The 14,526-nt window shown below is 38.0% G+C and overlaps 1 long non-coding RNA gene across 1 annotated transcript; it reads right to left on the bottom strand.

Annotated features, from left to right (window-relative positions):
- Nucleotides 1–1,783: 1,783 nt before the first annotated feature.
- LOC129533478 (uncharacterized) lies at nt 1,784–8,266 on the bottom strand. The gene is made up of 3 exons (XR_008679743.1): nt 8,208–8,266; nt 5,878–5,920; nt 1,784–2,081 (listed from the first exon to the last, which is right to left on the bottom strand). It is a non-coding gene; the product is annotated as an uncharacterized lncRNA (long non-coding RNA).
- Nucleotides 8,267–14,526: the final 6,260 nt, after the last annotated feature.

The raw sequence follows: 14,526 nt of genomic DNA on the forward strand, positions 1-14,526 counted from the left end.
GGGGGTTGGGGGATAAAAAGAATATAGTTAAGTAGCTCTCCATATTTAAGCCATTTATAAAAAGCTATATTACAAACAAAAATATGTTTGGTGGAGTAGACTGGAGTTACCTGCATCTGAATGGCACTGGGAAACAACTTTTTCATATATCATATTAATATAATCATTATAATGTGATTGATGGCAATAGAATATTACATGAAGCTATACAAGAGTGCTATTTTATTTAAAAAAACAAAACACTGAACTGGTCTGAAGTAAGGACAAACTGTCCAAAAATATTGAGAAAGTAACCTAACACATGTTATTCAATGGATTAATACATTAGAAGAACACTACCAATTACTGAAAAGTGAACTAAGTTGAATAGATAGAGCAAATACAAAAATTTTCCATGTGAATCACATGTTTATTTAGAACAATTGTCATTTCAAATGGTTTGTAATCTCTAGGATTTAAGGGATCTGCTTTTATGTGTCTCATCTAAATTTCATGCATTAGCTGATGAAACACGGAGGCCTTTTCATAAAGATATTTGTTTTATCCCTTCTTGAACTTGAATGGGAGAGCATCAATACCAAATTTATCCCCTTTTGAATTTGAACGGGAGAGCATCAATACAAAATTTCACTTTCTTTCTTAGATAGCTGCTAACAAATGGGCTTCTTTACCTTTAGATGTAAATAGCTTTCCTGAAGAAATTCTAGTTTAAGAATAACTGAAAGCCAAAGACCGTGTCATTGCTGTGAGCAGAAGGAATGGAGAAGTTTTTTCAGTTTAAAACAAAGTTTGGTGAAGAAGGTTTCAGAGGCATCAATTTGGCAATTGCATTGGCTTCAAAGCAAAATCACAAATTTGAGTTAACTATCACACCTTTCATTTTGGAACAAAACTGAAGTCTGTATAATTCAGAAAATAGGTGTTTATCAAAATCGATTTTTTAAAATTGTTTTTATGTGTCTCTCAGGTTTTATACATACACATAATATTATTCTGGGTTTTGTACGTGAACATATATAGTAAAATAATAAGTATGAAAGTTAGATCCAACTTTAGCCAAAGGAATTCTTTGATCTAACCTACTAGGTCTTATCTTGCTATTTCTTACAAACCGGAAACTGGATCTCAGTATAAGTTAGAGTTAAAACAATAAATAAATAAATAAGTCATTTACATATGTTAGGAACTCAACTATCATTTTTGGTTAATTTGATTTTAATAAATCCTCTGAAGTAACTTGAACCTCATCTAGGTAAGATATTTACTGAAACATTGTGAATCACTTACCGTAATTAATTTAGGAATTTATTTATGTCTTGCTATGTCAACAGGCAAGTCTGGGGAACACAGAAAGCCATTTTTTTCCCTATACGGTTATTTGAATAATATTGTATTTTGTGTTTCTTCGTCAGAGTAGAAAAGTGGGGCATGCTAAGAGAGAGAGTATGAGGTAGCCAGCTCAAAGCTCATTTTTTTCCCCTCAGCCAGACTGAAATATGCACAAATGTGCCTGTTTCTTTTCTCATCTGAACTTTGAAGGCTGACCTTACAGAGCTAGGGAATTACGGACACCACAAAGAATCAGGTAATAAAGCGAAGAGTGTCTGGGTGGTGTACACACACTTAAAAAAAGAACGTGTCACAATAGGAAGAAAATAAAGAAATGTCTTATAGGCATTTCTATTTTTAAATGATGCCGCACTGTGCCATATAATGAAAGATCTTCAGAACACATAAAATCAGTCATAATGGAAACTCCTTTTATTGAATGGCATGGAAAATGGCCTGGGGCTACTAGAGAATAGGCGTAGTCACATGTTATCAGACTGCATTGCTGTCAGCTTATCCAAAATCCAGTATTCAGAGCTGACTTTAACTCTCATAAATCACATTGCAAAAATATTTTCAGGAATTAGCACAAATCATCTTATTGAAATAAAAATGCACCAGCCATAAAAATAATCAAATACCCAATCAATGTTACAATGCAAAGGGGTTTCTTGCCATGTTCCTTTTAAGCAATGGGTTCCTCCAGGGTATTGAAAACGAGTCCTCAATTGATGAACACATACAAGTTTATCCTGTAAAATACATGCAAATGCACAATATTTTTGGTAGAGTGATGAGATTCAGAAGTTTAAAAATTTAAACAAATTTTGATGATAAATTTTAACTGTTGATATTTTGTCATATTTCTTCAAGATGAGAGAGCTTGTTTAGGTAAAACTTTACCAGCCACTGTAAGGAACCATACATACAAGCACTGAGTCCCACCCTTAAAAATCTTATGCTCCAGTAAAAGAAACAGAAAATATATCATTTAATACACACACAGTGTCACATTCATATACACCCTAGAACATAGACAAAAGAAAATAATTACAAACCGGAAACTGGATTTCAGTTTAAGTTAGAGTTAAAACAATAAATAAATAAGTCATTTACATATGGTAGGAACTCAAGTATCATTTTTGGTTAATTTGTTGATTTTAATAAATCCTCCCAATAGCATCCCAATATAAATATCTGAAGATAAATATATTTCACATGCTGAGAAGCCACTACATCCATGGAAACCTTGATATTATGTAACACTTATTACATTTATTATTTTAATTATAAAATGTTATAATTTATTAATTCATCTTGATAACAAACTATATTAGTCCATTTTCATACCGCTATGATGAAATATGCAAGATCGGGTACTTCATAAAGAAAAAGAGGTTTAGTGGACTCACAGTACCACATGGCTGGGGAGGCCTCACAATCATGGCTGAGGGTGAAGGAGGAGCAAAGACATGTCTTATATGACAGCAAGCAAGAGAGCCTGTGCAGGGGAACTGCGCTTTATTAAACCATCACATCTTGTGAGACTTATTCGCTTTCATGAGGATGGCACAGGAAAAACCCACCTCTCAATGATTCAATTACCTCCCACCAGGACCCTCCCATGACACGTGGGGATTATGGGAGCTAAAAGTCAAGTTGAGATTTGGGTGAGGACACATCCAAACCATATCATTCAACCTCTGGCCCCTCTCAAGTCTCATGTCTTCACATTTCAAAACCAATCATGCCTTCCCAACCGTCCCCCAAAGTCTTAACTCATTTCAGCCTTAACTCAAAAGTCCAAGTCCAAAGTCAGATCTGAGACAAGGCAAGTCTCTTCCACCTATGAGCCTGTAAAATCAAAAACAAGTTAGTTACTTCCTAGATAAAATGGGGATACAGGCATTGGATAAATACACCCATTCCAAATGGAAGAAATTGGCCAAAACAAAGGGGCTACAGGCCTCATGCAAGTCCAAAGTCCAGCAGGCAGCCAAATCTTAAAGATCCGAAATGATCTCCTTTGACTCCATGTCTCACATCCAGGTCACACCGATGCGAGAGGTGGGCTCCCACAGCCTTGGGAAGCTCCGCCCCTGTGGCTTTGCTGGGTACAGCCTCCCTCCTGGCTGCTTTCATAGGCTGATGTTGAGTGTCTGCCACTTTTCCAGGTGCATAGTACAAGCTCTCAGTGGATCTACCATTCTGGGGTTTCTGGAGGATGGTGGCCATCTTCCCACAGCTCCACTAGGCAGTACTCCAGTGGGGACTCTGTGTGCTCCCACCACACATTTTCCTTCTGCACTATCCTAGCAGGAGATTCTCTATGAGGGCTCTGCCCCTGCAGCACTCCTCTGCCTGGACATCCAGGCATTTCTATACATCCTCTGAAATCTAGGCGGAGGTTCCCAAACCTCAATTCTTGACTTCTGTGCACCTGTAGGTTCCATGCCACATGTAAGCTGTCAAGGCTTAGGGCTTGCCCTTCCTGAAGCCAATGGCCTGTGCTGTACCTTGGCCCCTTTTAGCCATGGCTGGAGCTGCTGGGATGCAGGGCACCAAGTCCTGAGACTGCACAAAGCAGCAAGGCCCTGGACTCAGCCCAGGAAACCATTTTTGCCTCCTAGGCCTTTGGGCCTGTGATAGGAGGGGCTGTTGGACATGCCCTGGAGACATTTTCCTCATTGTCTTGGTGATTAGCTTTTAGATCCTGGCTTATGCAAGTTTCTGCTGCTGCCTTGAATTTCTCCTCAAAAATGTTTTTTTCTTTTCTACTGCATAATCAGGCTGCAAATTTTCCAAACTTTTATGCTGCTTCCTCTTGAACACTGCTGCTTAGAACTTTCTTTCAATAGACACCCTAAATCATCTCTCTCAAGTTCAAAGTTCCACAGATCTTTAGGGTGGGACAAAAGGTCACCAGTCTCTTTGCACAGCAAAAGCAACCTTTACTTCCATCCCCAAGAAGCTCCTCATCTCCATCTGAGACCGCCTCAGCCTGGAATTTATTGTCCATATCACTATCAGCATTTTGGTCAAAGCCATTCAACAAGCCTCCAAGAAGTTCCAAACTTTCCCACATTTTCCTATCTTCCTCTGAGCCCTCCAAACTGTTCCAATCTCTACCTGTTACTCAGTTCCAAAGTTGCTTCCACATTTTCGGGTGTCTTTACAGAAGCACCCCACCCTACTATTACCTATTTACTGTATTAGTCCACTTTCATACTGCTATGAAGAAATACCCAAGAGTGACCAGGCACGGTGGCTCACGCCTGTAATTCCAGGACTTTGGGAGGCCGAGGCAGGTGGATCACGAGGTCAGGAGATCGAGACCATCCTGGCTAATACGGTGAAACCCCATCTCTACTAAAAATACAAAAAATTAGCCAGGTGTGGTGGTGGGTGCCTGTAGTCCCAGCTACTCGGGAGGCTGAGGCAGGAGAATGGCATGAACCCAGGAGGCGGGAGGTGGAGCTTGCAGTGAGCCGAGATTGCACCACTGCACTCCAGCCTGGGCGACAGAGTGAGACTCCGTTTCAAAAAAAAAAAAAAAAAAAAATACCCAAGAGTGGGTAATTTATAAAGAAAACTGGGTTTAATGGACTCACAGTTCCACATGGCTGAGGAGGCCTCACAATCATGGCTGAAGGCGAAGGAGGAGCAAAGGCACTTCTTACATTGTAGCAGGCAAGAGAGTGTGTACAGAGGAACTGTCCTTTATAAAGCCCTCAGACCTTATGAGACTTATTCACTATCAGTAGAACGGCATGGAAAAAACCTGTCCCCAAGATTCAATTACCTCCCACCAGGTTGCTCCGAGGACACATGGGCATTATGGGAGCTACAATTCAAGATGAGATTTGGGTGGAGATGCAGCCAAACCGTATCACAAACTGTTTTGAGAATTCTGTATATTGAGTCCTCGAGTGAATTTAAAGTAGTGATTCGGGTCACCACAGCTGCTGCACTTTATGAATCTTTGTCTTTCCTTACTTCAAATTAATAGAATACAGCAAGATCAAAGATGAGCTGGAGCTTTCACTGTCACTATGTGAAGAAAGACTTTTAAAGAGGGAATCCTTAGGACAAGCAAAGGTTTCATGTACTATTTTGGGCCTGCAAAGCTGATGGAGCCTTCCAAAGTCCATTGCTTTTTAAGCTGTGCTTGTGTACCATGAGTGGGAAACAGACATTGCCTGGAATAAATGTGGGTGGTGGGGGGGCCAGTGGGAAGTGTATAATTATACTAATTATAAAGGCGTTTGAAGAAGGCTTCCAAAATTGGCAACCCAGAAATTGTGACATTTGTATTTGACTGGTCGTAAAACAAGAAACCAATGAACTCTACTACAATTTACCAGTTGCCTGAATCTTGCTACATTTTCATTATCACAATGGCTTTTAGCATTTGCTAGAGAGATTATTAAATATTTGTCTAGATGATACAATGGCAAATTCAGAAATAAATGATTCACAACCATTCAGTGTAGCAAAGTACTTATGAGCTCAGTCTCTAGTACGCTATATATCCCTACAATACTTAACTAGTGTCTGTCTGTAGTCGAATTCCTACATTCAACCTTTTCACCTGTAAGAAATTTAAAAAGCTTTAATATCATATGGTGCATTCAGTTATTAATGTAAAATGTAAATTACTGTAAAATGACGATAATAAAAGTAGCTAATTCATGCAGTTATTCTAAGGATTAAATGTGAAAATACATGTAATATATTTGACAAGGATCAATAAATATTAATCATTATTTTTAATTTTATTTATAATATTGCCACAACCACTATTATTCAGTGCAATTGATTTATGTACACCTCTGACAGCAAATAAATTTTCTTTTTTTTTCTTCTTTTTTTTTTTTTTTTTTTGAGACAGAGTCTTGCTCTGTCGCCTAGGCTGGAGTCCAGTGGCGTGATCTCGGCTCACTGCAACCTCCGCCCACCGAGTTCAAGCAGTTCTTTGCCTCAGCCCCCCTAGTAGCTAGGATTACAGGTGCCTGCCACCACGCCTGGCTAATTTTTGTATTTTTAGTAGAGACGAGGTTTCACCATGTTGGCCATGCTGGTCTTGAACTCCTGACCTCTTGATCCACCCACCTCAGCCTCCCAAAATGCTGCGATTACAGGCGTGAGCCACCGAGCCCGGCCGGAAATAAATTTTCTTGTACGTAAATCCGGTTCCTTGAATTTTTCTCCCATTAATTCTAATGTAGTGCCTCAGGGTTTATATCAATAAATAAAGCCAATCTTGTACATGGTGCATTTGGTTATTAATACGCCCCTGGGGCAACTTTTTTGTTTTGGTTCTGCTCTAGGATATCCTCAAACTTAAATACAAAGAGAGAGAGAGAGTGTGTCAGAGGCAAATGGAGAGACAGAGAGAGAGAGAGAGAGAGAGACAGTGAGAGAGAGGAGGAGAGAAAGAGAAGGAATAAAGAGACAGAAGAAGAGACGCAAGAAGGGAAGAAGAGGGAGAGGAGAGGCTTTCTATTTTACTATTCTCTTATGTTTTCTAGATATGTCTACATTCTTTAAATATCCTTCCATTGACATGATCCCTTCATTATTCTGTTCAGTTTTTTTCTGACGGTATTTTAATTTTTTCTGCACCTCTTGGAGATGTTACCCTGTACAGGAGAATTACCCTGTACAGAAACAATTTTCCCAGGTGTTCTAACGTGTTTAAAAATAACTGTGGAGCATGGCAAAGAGCCTGAGAAGGGAGTAATCAGTTGTCAAATCTGGTCATTGTTGTCCTAGCTGTAGAAGTGTTTCTTTTCCAGTCTCTTTGTGCATGGCCATTTTTTCTCTTTAAACGTAAATTATTAAATTTGTTTGCCATGAAAGTTTAATGGGAAATTACATAAAAATTTGTTTGTTTGTTTGCAGGGAGGGAGAGATTTTTTTCTTTTAATGTTAGGAACAAGAGCTCCCAGCATGGTGAGGTGTTGAAATGCATATAAGTAAGTAGGTAATGTGGATAAAGTTTGATCGCTAGGTTTGCGCATGTGTTTAAAATAAAGAGAAATAGCAAAATTCTTGGATAACTTATTATGTCAATTTAGTAGTCAGGAAAATTCCAAGAATGATGTAAAAGAAGTGTGAAGAAACTTTAATTTCTGCTATTTAAGGGGGTAATTTATGTCAAAAGTTGTTTTAATTTATTAGAATACAGAACATTGCAGAGATATGAAATTAGGCAATGTTAAATTATCAGATTCCCACATACAAGGGAAATGACGTGATATTATACTTCCTAAGTAGTTTTTGCACTCAATAATTACTGCTCAGTTAAAATGCAAAGTTTAAAATGATATTAAAGTACAATCTAATTTTTTAAACATTATTAATAATTTTATGATAATATTTGTGTGTATATAGATTCAAAATTAGAGTCATACACCACTTTTAGGTTACAGTTTTCTTTTAGAAGCTGTTTATAGAGGACTTTTCTAGTCCATGCTATGTTTTTCCGTAATGTTTAAATAGCATATAATGAATGTACTGTATATTATAACACTTGTGTAATCTGAAGAAAATAAAACAGCTAATACATTAAGTGCATGATTAGTCTAGATTTGTAAAACAATGATTTTTTTCATTAAACTTAGTATTTATCAAAGGAATAATAATCTAAATTCTGAACTATATTATTACATACAGTCCAAATCTCTTAACCATTAAGCTAAGTTAAGCACCAAGCATATTAAGCAGAGTTAGGCACCAAGGTGCTTAACTATGAAGTGCTGCTATTCCATCAGAGAATAAACACATCCCCAAAGACCATGGCTTGTGTGTAGCCTCAATATTTGGAACCGATTTAGCCACATCAAAGCCAATTTGTTCAGAAAGAAAAAAGTTACCCCCAAGCTGTGGACTTTCAACTCTTGAGCTCTGCCCCAGGAAATACCCTGGGCAACCGAAAGATATAAGGACACCTGGTCTCCAAGCAACCTGAGTTCCATTTAGCATGTAGCTTCATAAAGCTTAATGAGAACTGGCTATCTCCTCCACGTTGGGAGAGACTAGGTTCAATGAGAACAGGGTGTTCTGGTTTTTGCACTATGTGAATGAAGAGATTGTAAAGCTGTGTGACTCTGAGCAGCTGCCTGAATCAAGCATTGTGGTTCAAAGGAAACTTCTGGTTACCACATTCTGTGGCTATATGGTTTAATGAAGAATAAACCTTAGAAGGCTGATATCCTACTAACTCCTTTGAAGCATTTTCATTAGTCTGAAATTCTACTGATGCGTGTGCCCTGATGACTGTCATTTATTTCAGGGATGTAGCAGAGTGCTGAAGTTGGCAAGGCCACGGATTCAAGAGCTGCGCTGTCTAGCTTCAAGTCCTGGCCTGTGTGAAACCTTAAGCAAGTTACTGAAACTCTCTACAACTAAGTTTTCTTCCTCTATTAGGTGGGAATACTAATAGTACTTATTTCATGAGTTTCCATGAAGATTAAATGAGTTGATATTTGTAAAACACTTAAAACAGAACCTTGAATATAAGTACTATATCAGTGTTTGTTAAATTTAAACAATTACTCATCGTAACTGTTCCAGGCATTGCTGTGTATCCTGAATATCAGACGCCATTTCTCAGTTTTCAAATAGTGCTATTTTTTAAATTTAGAAAATGTTTTGTGGGGGTGCAAATGAAGAGCCAATTCATTCTACTCAAGGAAGTAAGGAAAATGATTTCAGTAGAGCTAGCATGAATTTCCCAGCATGAATGAAAGGTAAGGGAGGGGCCTTCAGTCAGAACAATCAACATATACAAATGCAGGGACACATGAAAACACCCATTATAGTTGAAGAAATAGAAAAAATGTTGGAGCACAAACAGAACGGAGGTGAGTGAAGGTGGATTAGTGACAACTTTTGGGATTTATTATGTGGTGATGAGCAGACGCTGAAGGTTTTGTTAAGTAGGAGAGTGGCAGCAGCAGATTTATGTTAAAGAAAATAAAGCTGGCAGCCACAGGGGGAAAATATGCTAGTTGGAGCAGGGCAGGAGGCAGAAAGAACCTGGAGGAAGTGGCTAAGGTGAGATATGAGAGTCTCTATTCAGACAGTGACAGTGGGAGTGAAGGCAGTGAAGATTCTTGAGATGATTTGGACGTGAAGCTGATAAAATGTAATGACTGGGTGTCGAGGCAGAAGGAAGAATTAAGAATGAATTACAGTTTTAATAGACAATCTGGGAGTCTCCACAAACCACTGCAGTCTTCTTCTGTAGACTCCCAGGTTTTTTATTAAAACAGAAATTCATCTTCAAAGTCATGTTCATACTTTCAGGTACCACCCTTAAAAGACTAACTGTAGATTAACATCGTTTCCCTAGACAAGAACAAATTTTGCTCAGTGGCTTCAGCTCTTCTTAAAATATGTCCCATATTTGTAACTACCTCTTTGCCTTTGCCTAATTGCGCTGTGGCTTTGTCTTCCTTCCTTGCTATATATCGTATATTACTATGCTTCTGTTGGTTGAAAAGCAGTCCACATCTTTAATAAATCATTTAGTGCTCTGATTACAAAATTAAGAGTTTCAGACAGAGAATAAATGTTAATTGCATATCACTGAGGACACCCTAAGTCTTTATTTACTTTCAATAATGGTAGCATGTGAATCATTATAAAATCTGTAAAATACATACAGTTTAAATGAAGAGCATAGAATTATTCATGACCCCTTTTTCCAGAGATTAGCACTGTCAACATTTTGCTATATTTTTAGAAGAATCTCACACAAACACATACTCACACATAATATATTGTATCTGATATTATATTTTAATAATTTTAATTATAGAACTAACTCAGATCTGTTTTCTCTTTTAGCTCATATGAAGAATTGTGAGGACATTTGAATTGTGTTTATGTACCAGACTACAAAGTACAGAGTCTAAGACTGGTGAAATCATATCCTAAATATAGTTGTCTTGTGAGAGGGCTGGAATAAATAACTGCATTGTAGCTCTGCCCTATAACTCTTCTTGGAAGCTCTGTGTTTAAAGAGTAAAAAAGGCCAAGAGTGCTAGATGAACAGATGATACTAGCTACCTAATGACAAACAGTTACTTGGAACATGAGGTTCTGTCTACACAATCATGTTTTGCAAAGTGAAAATTGTGTATGACTTCCTACAATAATCTAAATATGTAGATGCAACTAATTTCTTATTGTATTAACTAGTGGAAAAACTTAAAACCTTTCAGGATTTTAGTCATTGGGGCTTGAGATTTCCAGAGGACATAAAAAAGAAAAATCAAGCCATGCCTTTGATGCAAATTCTATAGCGATAATGCAAACATAATATTCCTGGGTTGGGCAGAATCCATGGAAAACAAAAAGAGAGGAACAGATTGCTATACTTAAGGGTGCTAATATTCTGGTCATTTTAATTCACAGGATCTGGATCTGGTTTGGTTTGGATAAGAAGGTGAAAAGTAGTAATATTGCTTTAAATCTTAATACTTCACTGCTGGAAGATGATACTTCCTCTTTCTTTAACGCAAACTTCTTTACAGGCAAAATATGACACGTTCATTTTTTATTGCAATAAATAAACCCTTATAGGACCAGCCACGGTGGCTCACTCCTGAATCCAAGCACTTTGGGAGGCCAAGGTAGGTGGATCGCTTGAGCCCAGGAGTTTGAGACCAGCCTGAGCAACATGGCGAAATCTCGCGTCCATGAAAATACAAAACATGAGCCAGGCATGGTGGTGTGTGCCTGTAGTCCTCGCTACCATGGAGACTGAGTTGGGAGGATCACTTGAGCCTGGGAGGTTAAGGCTGCAGTGAGTCATGATCGTGCCACTGCACTCCAGCCTGGGCAACAGAGTGAGATCCTGTCTCAAAAACAAAACAACAAAAACAAACCCTTATGCTCACAGTTCAAAGAGTCTCTGTTTGCTACCAAATTGGAAACTGTGGTAAGCCCATGACTTCTGTAGGTTTTGGGATACCATAGTTTTAAAATGATATGTATAATCTGAGGGAAAAAGTTGATATACCTATAAATATTTGTTTATAAAAATAGATATTATACTTCATTTAACATTTGAGAAATAAGTCACATGAGGCCAGGTGCAGTGGCTCAAGCCTGTAATCCCAGCACTTTGGGAGGCCAAGGCGGGCAGATCACTTGAGGTTAGGAGTTTGAGACCAGCCTGGCCAACATGGTGAAACCCTGTCTCTACTAAAAATACAAAAATTAGCCAGGAGTGGTGGTGCATGCCTGTAATCCCAGCTACCTAGGAGGCTGAGGCAGGAGAATCGCTTGAACCTGGGAGGTGGAGATTGCAGTGAGCCAAGATCGTGCCACTGCACTCCATCCTGGGTGACAGAGTGACATTCCATCTCAAACAAAACGAAACAAAGAAATAAGTCACATAAGTCACATTGTTGAGCCCAGAACACCAGACATATTCTGAGACGTGTGACTAGAACAAAGCAGGAGATGGCAGGCCCCTGAGGTACCCCCAGTTACCCTTGGGTGGGTCCTCCATGTTTTTCCTAATGCCTCTTTCCAGTTAACCTCTCTTCATTAAATTACATCAAAAGCACAGGTTTTTCCCACATGAGATTATGTAGGGGAAGTTTAAATTAGAAACTTTTAAATTTGTGCAACTGGATTAGAAATTTCACAATACGAGTCTTACCTCTAAATACTTCTTGTTTCTGGTAAGGCTAGAACTTGTCTTTCTTGCCACATTTTGGCACTTCCAGTATTCAATAGAACCAGGAAGTGTAACTGAATATGAAAACAGGGTAGAACAGAAAGAGAAAGAAACATGGAACATAATTTCTGATCGTTGATGTAACTTCGCCCAGGGGCATGGGCAGATGTTTGAGTAAATTCTGACATTCTGTGATCTCGTGAACTCCATATCTGCCTTAGAATATGAGTATGAAAATACTGTGATATGTCTAATAAAGAATTTGACTCTGGGGAAGGTAGGCTCATACTAAATTAAAGACAGTCCTTTTGCTAAAAAGTAAAGCGTTCAATTATATGGATACTGCTAGAAATACATGCAAGCATCTTTATATTTGTTTCTATAAATAAACTAATAATATGTAGGCGAATGTTTGATAATGTATGTCTGACCTAAAAACACCTTTTTGACTGGTTTGGAGCTTTTCAGTTGCTACAATAGATACTCTGAATGACCTGAAAGAGTTTGGTCCACGTTACAATTTCTTCCCCCTTTCCAAAATATATGGCTTTCCCAGGAAAAAATTTCTCGTAAGGATCCACTGTTTTTTATTTGTTGTTGTAAATTTTGGCTGGAAGAATCAGACAATGGCATACCACGGCTGGGGAGAATTCATCCAAAACCTCCCTGCTTAGGGACCCAAGAAGGCTATTAAAGAAAGGCTTAGAAATTTCAGCAACATAGCTCTGGGGCACTGCACCCTTCCAATGACATTTTCACTAATGTGTTGCCATCTTCCATTTTCCCAGGATATAGTTTCCTTCATGTCTGCATGAGGTTAGGAAAAAAGACAAGGTGCTACCAAAAAAAAAAAAAAGAGTTTATGTTTCTATAGCATCTGTTTATGACAGTGTATATAAATAAGAAGAGTTTCCACCCCAGTACAGGACAAGGAAAAATACATCTTTTTAGGAGTTGGCTTTCTGCAAGTGCCACTAAATGAAAGACCGTGGGGGTGGAGCCGAATATAAATGCAATGTCAGAACAAAAAAGAACCACCTACAAAAATCTTTCCTTAAAAAGCATCCATTCCTAAAGAAGCTGCATGGCATGTAGGCTCACACACAGATTTACTACCTACCCAACCCAAAGTGGCCTCTGACAATGGCTTCTTCGAGAGAGAATTTTAAAACTTGAGGGTTTTCTTTTGTTGTTGTTTAAAAAAAAAAAAAAAAAGCAAATTACATGACTCTTAGATATTTTTTGCCAGTCTAAATATTTAATAGGAGTTGGCGTGGCAGGGCATGTCATACTACTCCTAAGGGGATGCATTTTTGCAGAACAATTTATTTGAGAATCAACGTTCAGCAAGACAAGATTAATTCCTAAGACCCTCAGCTGTTAAGAAGGGCATCAATCATTCTGCATGTTTATTTATATTAACATCTTGAAATGGATATTGTTTTTGTTTTGCACACATATATAAATATTTAAAAATATGACTACACATATGCATAGGCATATGTGAGTATAGTAATATTTTTGAATGCATGGGTGTGCGAATTGGATAGGATGCTTTTCCATTTACAGGCTCCATGGCAATGGATGCAGGAGTATACCATCCCTAGCTCCCTGGCAATAAATATTAGAAACACCTTCCATGGCTGTGGCTTCCAAAAACATCTTCACATATCCCCAAACACTTCCTGGAGAATGGTAACGTCCTGGTTGAGAACTGTTCCATGAACCGCTGATAAGCAAGTTGCAGACTGTTTCATTTTGAAGTACAGGTATCTTGAAGCTGGCTTCACTGCTTACAGCATTGTCTCTGTGTCCAGGGGAGGTTTGCAGAGAATTTCTCCATTAGAGAAAAAAAAGTTCAAGTTCGAATTATGGTAAAACTATAAAAAACAAACTGGAACCTCAAACTTCAACTTAGATAGATGACCCTTCCTTTTTCGGTATTATGTTTTGACGTTTAATGAATTATTTCAAACATTTTAGAAATGTTAGATTTTACTTTCTATATTTTGTAGATTTCAAATTTCTTTAATGTGGTTTAAAAAATATTCTTCCATTGTATTCTGGGAAAGACAGACACAGAAAATATTAATAAATTAGGGTTGTCTAAAATCGGAGAAATTAGACCCCTACAATGTAGCAAGCATTGTATTAGATGCTTTGTATAAATTTTTTCTTTGTATCCACATACCAGCCCTGCATGGCAGATGCTATTATCACCATTTTACACATGAGAAAACTAAGCCAAACAAAGTTTAGGAAACGCTATAAAGTATTAGTAAGCTATAAGTCACTTTTAGAACGCATGGGTTTAAAAGTTAATGTGTTTCTAACTTTGACACCAATAAAAATATTTATTTTGACACTAATTAAAGTGTAAATACATATTCTCCTATCACATTCTCATGGCATCCAAAGATAGCCCCTTCACTGAAATTAGATTTGCTTCGGTTATTTTTAATGATTGCTCAAAAAACTGTGAAAGAGAAATTATATCT

Source organism: Gorilla gorilla, chromosome 4 (assembly GCF_029281585.2).
Source record: "Gorilla gorilla gorilla isolate KB3781 chromosome 4, NHGRI_mGorGor1-v2.1_pri, whole genome shotgun sequence".
NCBI lineage: Eukaryota > Metazoa > Chordata > Mammalia > Primates > Hominidae > Gorilla > Gorilla gorilla.